This window comes from Callithrix jacchus, chromosome 7, assembly GCF_049354715.1.
Source record: "Callithrix jacchus isolate 240 chromosome 7, calJac240_pri, whole genome shotgun sequence".
NCBI lineage: Eukaryota > Metazoa > Chordata > Mammalia > Primates > Cebidae > Callithrix > Callithrix jacchus.
This window is the reverse complement of record NC_133508.1, coordinates 18,326,959-18,337,736: the sequence shown is the minus strand read 5'-3', so window position 1 is coordinate 18,337,736 and position 10,778 is coordinate 18,326,959.

Genomic DNA, 10,778 nt, shown 5'->3' with positions numbered 1-10,778 from the left:
GCAAAAAGAAAAAAAAATCAGTCATAATGATCCTGCCGTTATTTAAAAATTCGATATTTGTCTATTATGGGTCTTTTTGCATTAATTTTGATTTACTAAAATATTGTATGAAGGGTGGGCACCATGGCTTATGCCTGGTATCCCAGCACTTTGAGAGGCCAATGCAGGAGGATTGCTTGAGCTCAGGAGTTTGAGACCAGCCTGGGCAGTACAATGAGACCCTTATTTCTACAAAAAAATTTAGAAACTAGCCAGTTGTAGTGGTGCACACCTGTAGTCCCACCTTCTTGGGAGGCTGAGGCAGGAATATTGCTTGTGCCCAGGAGGATGGGGCTGCAGTAAGCCGTGTTCATGACACTCACCTCCAGCCTTGGGAACAGAGCAAGACTGTTTCAAACCTGTGTGAATATTGTATGAATATATAAGTTGTCTGGATTATGAAGTGTTCTGGAGCACGCTTACATTTTTATTTTCATTTTTTTAGTTTTCAGTTTCATTGGTTTCTCCATGCATTCATCTTTCTACGGTTTGTTGTTCCTAAAAACCCAAAGCCCTTTTCCTTTGTCTTGTCATTTCTCTGCAAAATGGTTGTTCTTTTATCATGATGCTGTATAAGCCCAGATTCTAACCACCTCTTTGAGTCACTCATCATTAACTTCTGTGTGTTTGTAGGATGCACATGTTAATAAACTGGTTTTTTTTTTTGAGACAGTGTCTCACTCTGTTGCCCAGGCTGGAGAGCAGTATTGTGATCTTGGCTCACTGCAACTTTTGCCTCCTACCACTCTACACCCCTATAGTTTCACCCCCAATCAATCAGTAGTACCCATTCACTAGCCTTCTTTCCACCAAATTATCCATAAAATCCCTAGGCCCTGAGTTCTCAGGGAGACTAATTTGAGTTATAACTCCAGTCCTTCTACTTGGAAGCCTTGTATTAATTAAATTCTTTCTCAACTGCAGTACCACAGTTTGAGAGAAGTGGTTTTGCCTGTACAGGAGTCAGGAAGAACCCACTTCACAATTATATTAGGATTGAGTGTAGAGATGGACAATAAACAAATAAGCAAATTTGTATACGTTTGTGTGTCAGATGGTGATAAGTGTTGAAGCTCCCCCCATCATTCCTCCACTCCCCAAAAAGGGTAACAAGATATGAGGAATAGGGTGTGCTGGGAAGGAGGTTTGCTGTTCTATACAGGGCATGCATAGACATATGTAGTACAAGACCCACACATTGACTATTTATTAGAATTGAAAAATCTCTCCATCAGCCTCTTTCCCATGTAAATCTTTACTAAAGTGAAAAATAATTTGTCACTCATGTCATACTTTTTTCCATAAGTTTCAAATGATTTTAGTGAATGCATAGCAATATTGCATGCTCTTCTGTTGAATGCTTCTCAGCTCTCACCAACATAGCGTGTTGGAAGACAAAGCTGAGTTTACCGCTTACCATGCTCTGCTAATGCTGCCTTGGCAGAGTTTCTACCGGGTTTCAGAGAGAAAGGCAAAGTCAGATTTTATTGAAAATGGAAAGTTTGGTTTAAGGTGGGGTTTTCAAAGCACGAATTTGACTAGGATTGGGTCAGGATCATGTTTAACAGTTTAGAGTTAGTGGAAACAGCATGGCCAAGAATTTGAGGCAAGGGGTTCAAGAGTCTTACAGAATGGTAAACCAACAGTTGATGCTTCCCAGTGAAGAGTTGACCGATCTTTTGGGAACTTCCGGTAATGAGCAATTAAGTCGTTTGCGAGGACAAGAATGCCATGGAAGAGTGAAGTTATGCCGATCAAGTTATAATAATAAAGCTTTAAAGACAACAAGATAGTAAAGTTGTGTTAATGTAAATTCTTTGATTATATAAATAGATGGAATGCATAGTAAAACTAGAATAAAAAAACATGCAATTCCCATAAGCCATAACATAGATACATTTTTAGATTTTTGAAAAGTTGGGTTTGGGAGCTGTATGAAATGTCATGATCAGAGATGATTGTCAGTGTCAAATCTGTTTTCTCTATTTTCTGTTCTGAAATTTCCGAGGTGTTTTGACATCGATTCTTTTTGGCATCTGGTCCACAGTCTAAAATAGGACAAAAATTGTGTTTCTGACCCATTTTAAATCTGTACAGATAGATGATATGAGCATATATTATTCTGTTTGCTTAAATTGGCTGTGGTTCAAATAGGGGAGACTCTAGGCCAAAATACTTGTTCTTTGCAACTTTGCAATTTGGCATTTGGTCAGCGGGTCTTTGCTCCACTTTATTCGCTTTTCACACCAGGGCCCCGATTTTCCACACTGCTTCATGTAGATGTGGTTCTTTTATGATGGTGGTAGTGGTTAGAAAGAGGTGAGGAAGTGGAATGGAAAAGTCTTGGCTGGCAAGTTCCCCAAAATACTTTTTAAAAGTCTCTACCCAATTTGGAGAAGTGGATCATTATTCATGTGTGGCAGACGGGGTCATTCATCCTCTTTGATGCATTTCAGTTTCAGCATAGCTGTCAGGCCAAGGAAGTTATAAATCTTTCTACATGTTAACATTCACATTTAATTAATACTGATAGGCGAAAGTGTCTCTAGAGGGAGATGATGCGTTAGAGAGAAGGAAGTTTGAGAAGCAGATAATAAAGGTAGCGTGTGATAGTATTATATCTGGATCAATCCAGTTTGATTACTAACAATATTACCTTCTGTTGCTTTTTTTTTAAGTGGCTCTTCTGTGGTTTGGATTTAGCGTTTTCTAATGCTTACTTTAAAAATATTAGACATCTCTTTTTTTTTTCTTTGAAAAGGTAAGAGAACAAATTCAGACCCATCCAATTTCTCATGCAAGATTTTAGAACTTTTATACCCATTCCTGACATCCATCAGTTTAATGAAAGTCCCAGACAGTTTCTTTTGGGCATTGAGGTATGACATGTCCAGAGGCTGTGATTTCTAAATGGTCTTTGGGCTCAGTCAAAGTTAAGTTGACTCAGCAGCAATGAGCTATGCAGGCATTAATAGTCATTTGACAATTTCACCCTGCACTTTTACATGTTAAAAAGCAGCCTAGAGGATGACCTTCCCTCGGGTGCCTAAGCAACCCTTATTTAGATAATGAACAACCCATGCAGATTTGGGGGGAACCCCCAAAACCACAGCACACCCAGAACAGTCCAATTTGGTTGTGTTTAATGCGTGATATGCCTCTGAGATGTGTGATAGGAAAGGAAGCTTCATTTAACCTCTCTTATGTGCCTGCTCTTCACCTTCAGAAGCAATCTATGGGATGCCTGCAGAGAGGCCTCCTAGGGAATTTCCAGATATTACTCTTCCCCAGGTCATGTCTTTCACCAGAGATGATCTCAGAGATAGTCTGAGATCTACAAGGCTCAAAGTACCTTGTGGCCACCTGCAGAGTGTGGAAAAGCAGTAAAGTAGTCCAGCAGCGTCTCATCTAGATGAATTTACTTTCTGCTCCAGGCTCTAGTGAGGGTAACTTCCCTTCCTTCCAGGTTAAAAGTCTCACTATTAATGCATCAATATTGCCAATTGTTAAGACCTCTTTTTAAATTTATTTATTTCTAGAGATGGGGGAAGATCTCGTTATGTTGCTCAGGCTGGTCTCGAACTCCTGGGCTAAAGTGATCCTTTTGCCTTGGCTTCTCAAAGTGCTGGGATTACAGGTGTGCATTACCCCATCCAGCCGAAGCCTCTTAAACAATTCCTGTATCTGATTTTTGGCTTCCTGTTAGGATGGAGAGCCAGGATGGGTTGCTTTTTCCCAAATCAACCTTGAGATATCTCTTTGTCTAAGATGGAAGTATGGGTCTGAGAAACTAAAATAAACATGGCATGAATGTCCTGGGGAATGTGGACAGTGGGGTGAACTCCTGTGTGTGGATGGTGTGTGAAATGGGAAACAGGTTGGAAAGACGGAGATAGCTTGAGGAGAAGGATCTCCCAGGCACAGCAAGAGCACAGGTTAAAAAAGCTTTTATGTTCTGCTGTTGCTTCCTTCTTCCTTGACCTTGGGTTAATGGTTGCTACATCCTTTGCTGCAGTAATCAGCCATTTTAGCCTGGGTCGTCAGGTTAATATCAGAGCAGAACAAAAGCCTTCCAAGAGTGAAGAGTTTATAGCAACACCCGAGGAATGACTAGCCACACTCTGGTGCTTTCTTCACCTCTGTCTCTCTAGGGCAAGTAGGTATAACTAAGGGAGGCTGTCTCCTCACAATGCCTATTCTTTTGAGGAGTTTAAAGATGAATTCTTGACCAGAACAGGTGCTCACCAAGTGTCAAGCGCTATGTATATATTAAATAAATAAACAGCAGCAAAACCTCCTTCATCTAGATGCTATAGTCACATTTCAGAACATAAAAGACAAAGAATTGTAAGTTTCTAGAGATTAATAGCAGATTATCTACAGAGAAACAAAAATCAAACTTTCCAATAGCAACGCTGAATACAAGAAAACAATGGCTTAGTATTTTAAAGTGAAGAAGAGAAATGAACTTTGAGCCAATATTTTTATATCTAGCTATATGGCATTTAAACATGAGGGTATAAATGAAAATTTAAGTACTTCCTCCAAGTGTGTGTTGTTTGTACAATGGCAGTTCAGGATTAATGGGGCAATTTCATGGTATAGGGGGCCTAGTCTTCTTCTATTATGTTGATGTGTCATCCTGAGGTGCTGACTCATCTGTGTGATCCACTGTTGTTACTGAAGACACCACCATTATACCCTCATTTCAGCCATCAGAAATGAGGAATGGGAAGATATACTCTTTCTCTTTTTAAAATTACAAGGAAAAGCTGATCATATCACTTCTACTCACATCCCATTGACCAGAACTTAGTTACAAGGTCATATCTAGCTGCAAGAGAGGATGGTAAAGGTAGTCTTAATTCTGGATGGATGTAACTCTAGTTAAAATTCAGAGTTTCTTTAACAAATTGAAAAAGTGAAAAAAGGAGATATTTTTGCTACTACTATATACCCCCCGCCCCCAAAAAAATAGAGGAAAAGACAAAAATGCCTCTAATACCACCATGAAAAAAGAAAAACAAATGCTGTATAGAGCTTGGTCAAGAAAGAGATAGATAATATAATTTACCTGGGAATGGAATCAATAGATAAGCTGCTAGAAAAATTAAGGGAGTTGATCAAGGCTGCTGGATACAGGATCAACATAAAAATCAATAATTTTTAAATACTTGTATTAACTGTCTAGAAAATTCAAGAAAAATAAGATGTGATTTACAATCACAATAAAAACTAAAGGTATTTAGGAATTAACAAAGAATAAACCTTTTTTTTTTTTGAGAAAAAAATTAAAACTGAACAAAGGACATAGAAATTAATCTAACCAGAGAGTGGCCAACATGTCTGAATGGGAATGGAGCTCAGTTTCCAGTGAGAGTGATGCAGAGGGCAAGTGGTCACTGCATTTCCAACTGAGGTACCAGGTGCATTTCAATGGGACTGGTTGGACAGTGGGTGTAGCCCAAGGAGGGTGAGCCGAGGAAAGGTGGGGCGCTGCCTCACCCAGGAAGTTCAGTGAACTGGAGAACTCCCCCTTCTACCCAACAGAGGCCATCAGGGGCCTTTCCAGCCACTGTGGTTCAGATATTGCACTTCTCCTGCAGTCTTTACGTCCCACAGACCAAGAGATTCCTGCAGGCTGACAAGCACCAGAGGTTTCTAGCATGGCTGTTTCAGTCTGCACCAGAGGTTTCCAGCACAAAAACCCACACAAATCTGGGTGGTCATTTTAAAGGGCACCTGGAACACCTGGGAGACAGAGCCACCCAATTCACCTGAAAAAGAGGAGGCTGAAGGCAGGGAGCCAGGTGATCTGGCTCAGCAGGTCCCACCCCCACAAAGACAAGCTATCTGAAATGAACTGGCTTGAGAGTTTCTCAGCCAGTGTAGCAGTTTGAGCTTGACACCGGGCGGTTGAGCTCCGTGGGGGAAGGGTGTCAACCATTACCGAGGCAGTCCTCCATTACCGAGGCAGTCTGCCATTACGAAGGCAGTCTGCCATTACCAAGGCAGTCCACCATTACTGGGGCAGTCTGCCATTACCAAGGCAGTTCTTATGTTACCTGTGTAAATAAAACTGCAAGGAAGTTTACACAGCAGCTGGGCAGAGCCTGTGGCAACTCAGCAACGCCTCTGCAGGCAGACTGTGACTAGACTGCCTCTTTGCTGGGCAGGGCATATCTGAAAAAAGGCAGCAGCATGTTAGGGACTTATAAATAAAGCCCCACCTTCCCAGGACAGAGTACCTGGGAAAAAGAGGAGGTTATGAGTTCTGCTGCAGCAGACTTAAATGTCCCTGCCCAGCAGCTCTGAATAGAACAATGGAGCTCCCAGCACAACGCTTCAGTTCTGATAAGGGACAGACTGCCTTCTCAAGTGGCTCCCGGACCCCTGTATATCCAAAGTGACACCTCATAAAGGAGAGCTCTGACTAACATCTGGCAGGTACCCTTCTGTGATGAAGATACCAGAGAAAGAACAGTCAGTAACCCTTACTGTTCTGCAGCCCCCGTGGGTGATTCGCAGGCAAGCAGAGTCTGGAGTGGACCTCCAGTAGTTCTGAAGCAGAGGGGCCTGCCTGTTAGAAGAAAAACTAAAAAACAGAAAGAAGTAGTTTCCACATCAACAGAAAGGACATCCACTCAGAAACCCCAATTGAAAGTCACCAACTTCAAAGACCAAAAGTAGATAAATCCACAAAGATGGGAAGAAACCTGTGCAAAAAGGTTTCTTCACCAAAAATAGAATGCCTCTCCTCTTCCAACAGACCACAATTCCTCACCAGCAGGGAACAAAACTGGATGGAGAATGAGTTTGTTGAATTCACAGAAGCAGGCTTCAGAATGTGGGTAATAACAAACTTCTCTGAGCTAAAGAAAGATGTTCTAACCCAATGCAAAGAAACTAAGAACCTTGAAAAAAGGTTAGACGAAATGCTAACTAGAATAACCAGCTTAGAGAAGAACATAAACGACTTGATGAAGCTGAAAAACACAGCATGAAAACTTTGTGAAGCATACGCAAGTTTCAATAGCCAAATCAATCAAGCAGAAGAAAGGATATCAGAGATTGAAGATCAACTCAATGAAATAAAATGAGAGGCAAGATAAGAGAAAAAAGTGAAAAGAAATGAACAAAGCCTCCAAGAAATAATGGATTATGTGAAAAGACCTAATTTACGTTTGATTGATGTACCTGAATGTGACTGGGAGAATGAATCCAAGGTGGAAAACACTCTTCAAGATATTATCCAGGAGAACTTCCCCAACCTAGAAAGGCAGGCCAACATTCAAATCCAGGAAATACAGAGAACACCACAAAGATACTCCTCAAGAAGAGCAACCCCAAGGCACATAATCATCAGACTCACCAGGGTTGAAAAGAAGGAGAAAATGCTAAGGGCGGCCAGAGAGAAAGGTCGAGTTATTTACAAAGGGAAGCCCAGGAGACTCGCAGTGGATCTCTTGGCAGAAACTCTACAAGCCAGAAGAGAGTGAGGTCCAATATTCAACATCCTTAAAGAAAAGAACTTTCAACCCAGAATTTCATATCCAGCGAAAATAAGCTTCATAAGTGAAAGAGAAATGAAATCCTTCACAGACAAGCATTTGCTGAGAGATTTCATCACCAACAGGCCTGCCTTGCAAGAGCTCCTGAAGGAAGCACTAAACAAGGAAAGGAGCAACCAGTACAAGCCACTGCAAAGACATACCAAAGGGTAAAGACCATGGATACAATGAAGAAACTGTGTCAACCCATGGGCAAAACAACCAGCTAGTATCAAAATGGAAGGATCAAATTCACACATAACAATATTAACCTTAAATATAAACAGACTAAATTCCCAATCAAATGACACAGACTGGCATATTGGATAAGAAGTCAAGACCCATCAGTGTGCTGTATTCAGCAGACCCATCGCTTGTGCAAACATAGACTCAAAATAAAGGGATGAAGGAAGATTTACCAACCGAATGGAGAGAAAAAAAAGCAGGGGTTGTAATCCTGGTCTCTGAAAAAACAGACTTTAAACCAACAAAGATCAAGAGACAAAGAAGGGCATTACATAATGGTAAAAGGAGCAATGCAACAAGAAGAGCTAAATTTCCTAAATATATACTCACCCAATACAAGAGCACCCAGATACATAAAGCAAGTTCTTAATGACCTACAAAGAGACTTAGACTCCCACACAATAATAGTGGAGACTTTAACGCTCCACTGTCAATATTAGACAGATCAACAAGACAGAAAATTAACAAGGATACCCAGGACTTGAACTCAGATGTGGACCAAGCAGACCTAATAGACATCTACAGAAATCTCCACCCCAAATCCACAGAATATACATTCTTCTCAGCACCACATCGCACTTAATCTAAAATTGACCACATAATTGGAAGTAAATCACTCCACAGCAAACGCAAAAGAACAGAAATCATAACAACCATTCTCTAAGACTACAATGCAATCAAATTAGAACTCAGGATTAAGAAACTCACTGAAAACCACACAACTACATGGAAACTGAACAACCTGCTCCTGAATGACTGCTGGATAAATAATGAAATGAAGGCAGAAATAAAGATGTTCTTTGAAACCAATGAGAATGAAGACACAATGTACCAGAATCTCTGGGACGCACTTAAAGCAGTGTACAGAGGGAAATTTATAGCACTAAATGCCCACATGAGAAGCGAGGAAAGACCTAAAATCGACACCCTATCATAAAAATTAAAAGACTTAGAGGAGCAAGATCAAGCACATTCAAAAGCTAGTGGAAGACAAGAAATAACTAAGATTAGAGCAGAACTGCAGGAGATAGAGACACAAAAAAAGCCCTTCAAAAAACCAATACATCCAGGAACTAGTTTTTTGAAAAGATCAACAAAATAGACCTCTAGCCAGACTAATAAGAAAGGAAAGAGAGGAGAATTGAGTAGATGTAATAAAAGATTATAAAGGGGATATCACCACCGATTCCACAGAAATACAAACTACCATCAAAGATTACTACAAACAACTCTATGCACAGAAACCAGTAAATCTAGAGGAAATGGTTAGATTCCTGGACACGTACACCCTCCCAAGACTAAACCAGGAAGAAGTTGAATCCCTGAATAGACCAATGACAAGGTTTGAAGTAGAGGCAGCAATTAATATCCTACCAATCAAAAAGCCCAGGTCCAGATTGGTTTACAGCTGAATTCTACCATTCCTTCTGAAATTATTCCAAACAATATGAAAAAAGGGAATCCTCCCTAACTCATTTTATGAGACCAGCATCATCCTGATACTAAAACCTGGCAGAGATACAACTGAAAAAGAAAATTTCAGGCCAATATCCACGTGAACATCTATGTAAACATCTTCAATAAAATACTGGTGAACATAGTAAAACAGCACATCAAAAGGCTTATCCATCACGATCAATAGGCTTCATCCCGGGGATGCAAGGCTGGTTCAACATATGCAAGTCTATAAACATAATCCATCACATAAACAGAACCAAAGACAAAAACCACAGGATTATCTCAGTAGATGCAGAGAAGGCCTTCCACAAAATCCAACAGCCTTTTATGCTAAAAACTCATAATAAACTAGGTATCAATGGAATGTATCTCAAAATAACGAAAGCTATTTATGACAAACCCACAGCCAATATCATGCTGAAAGGGCAAAATCTGGAAGCAGTCCCTTTGAAATCTGGCGCCAGACAAGGATGCCCTCTCTCACCACTCCTATTCAACACAGTATTGGAAGTCCTAGCCAGAGCAACTAGGCAAGAAAAAGAACTAAAGCATGTTCAGTTAGAAAAAGAAGAAGTCGAATTTTCTCTATTTGCAGATGACATGATTGTATATTTAGAAGACCCTATTGTCTCAGCCCAAAATCAGCTTAAGCTGATAAGCAACTTCAGCAAAGTCTCAGGATATAAAATCAATGTGCCGAAATCACAGGCATTCCTATACTCCAATAACAGACAAACAGAGAGCCAAATCATGAGCCAACTTCCATTCACAATTGCTATAAAGAGAATAAAATACCTAGGAATATAACTAACAAAGGATGTGAAGGACCTTTTCTAGGAGAACTACAAACCACTGCTCATGGAAATAAGACAGGACACAAACAGACGAAAAAACATTCCATGCTCATTGTTAGGAAGAATCAATATCGGGAAAATGGCCATACTGCCCAAAGTAATTTATAGATTCAGTGCTATCACCATCAAGCTACCATTGACTTTCTTCATAGAACTGGAGAAAACTACCTTAAACTCCATATGGAATCAAAAAATAGCTGGCATAGCCAAGACAATCCTAAGCAAAAAGAACAAAGCTGGAGGCATCACGCTACCTGACTTCAAACTATATTACAAGGCTACAGTAATCTAAACATCATAGTACTGGTACCAAAACAGAGATACAGACCAATAGAACAGAACAGTGGCCTCAAAAGTAGCACCACACATCTACAACCATCTGATCTTTGACAAACCAGACAAAAACAAACTATGGGGAAATGATTCCCTGTTTAATAAATGGTTTTGGAAAAACTGGCTAGCCATGTGCAGAAAGCTGAAACTGGACCCCTTCCTTACACCTTATACAAAAATTAACTCCAGATGGATTAAAGATTTAAACATAAGACTAACACCACAAATAGCCTAACGCAGTGTGGCTATTCCTCAAGGACCTGGAAATAGAAATACCATTTGACCCAGCAATCCCATT